The sequence below is a fragment of the Ictidomys tridecemlineatus genome, chromosome 6 (assembly GCF_052094955.1).
Source record: "Ictidomys tridecemlineatus isolate mIctTri1 chromosome 6, mIctTri1.hap1, whole genome shotgun sequence".
Classification (NCBI taxonomy): Eukaryota; Metazoa; Chordata; class Mammalia; order Rodentia; family Sciuridae; genus Ictidomys; species Ictidomys tridecemlineatus.
The window spans coordinates 166055750-166057312 of NC_135482.1; positions in this window are offsets into that span (position 1 = coordinate 166055750).

Consider the following 1563-nt stretch of genomic DNA (forward strand, 5'->3'; position numbering starts at 1 on the left):
TTTGGTTTAAGGAAAACAGGCAATTAGGTTTCATCACCCCAGCACTTTTAAAAATATGATGTGATTGAAATTCTGGGGTCTTCTTTATAGAATAATTATTGTAAAGAAAATAAAGACTTTGTATTGTGTAGTTGCTTTGTGTGTCTGTAGTTGTTTACTATGTAAATGCACATAAGAACAGCAAACATGTTCCTGTGGAAATATAAAGCAATTGATTCTATTCAATCCCAAGCCAGGCAAATTTCAAAAAATCTCAGAAGCTCACAGAAACTTCTTTTTTATAGGGGCAAACCCTGACATGAGCCAATTGATTTCTCTCAGATGATTTCCATATGATAATTCCTCCCTCCGCCTTTTTTTAAAAAAAGTCAATCTGTCTTCTCTCTTCCAGAGTCACTGTGACAACCCAGACTTTATCTGCTTCTTGACAAAGGTCAAATATTTATTGTGTATATTGTGGCCACTGAGTGGTATATAAATGGTACATGTCCTTTTAGTTCATTTATTTCAATGAAAAGTCATTATGATTAATATCATGACTACTTCATTCGATAGTTGAAATGACCCAATAGTAATAGCACCTATCATTTACGGTGCTTCTTTCCACAGGCCTTGCTCAATATCATCTATATCATATCCAGAGCCATTCTGAGATGTCTGGTGGTTGAGAAGGTTGTCTTGTCTAGGAAAAATACTGGCCATCAAAGATCCAGGCTTTGTGGTGATTTACAAAGCAATACAGCTGTTATTAATTTTAGGTCCCTTGGTACATAATTATTATTGTCATTACTGTTGGTGCTATTTTTCTCTTTCTGAGCTCTCTTTAGGAAGAGAAAACCTTGTGCTTGGGGTTGTGGCTCAGAGGTAGAGCACTTACCTAGCATGTGTGAGGTATTGGGTTCAATCCTCAGCACCACATAAAAATAAAACAAAGGTTTTACTTTTTTGTGTCCACCTACAACTAAAAAAAAATGTTAAAAAAACAAGAAAATACCTCATGAGAAACATTTTTGAAAACCTGTTCTTGCTGATATGGTCATTTATACTTTTCACCATTTCTTATGTAACAGATCAGACTGAACGTTTAAATATCGAGGCTGTTTTCTAGTATCTCCCCTTTGATAAACTGGTCTATTTCATTTTATTAGCTATTAATAATTCTAATGCTAAATTTGTTGCTCCCCTTTTTGAGTTCCAGGAAGTTCCACTGTGGGAACCTGTATCTGCACCTAGATCATTCTATAGCTCGTCTTACTCTATCTTTGCCTCCATGATGTAAATTTTAATTTGGATCCTTATTACAATGGTTTTATTATATGTGTCTTTCTAACTCTTTGGGTACCTTTGGTAGTATTCTTCCCCTCTCTTCCCTTTGTAGATTCCTGGAAAAGTCACGGTCATCGGAGCACCTGCCTTTCCAGAACTCGCACTGTCTCCATGGAGTACAGAGTCATGGGGCCCTTCACTCCTTTCACAGAGAAGTAAATTAAAGTTCAGAAAAATCTGTGTATTTCAAGGGTGTACATGTGGCAAGTGATCAAGCCAGCCCAAAACAGTGGTCCA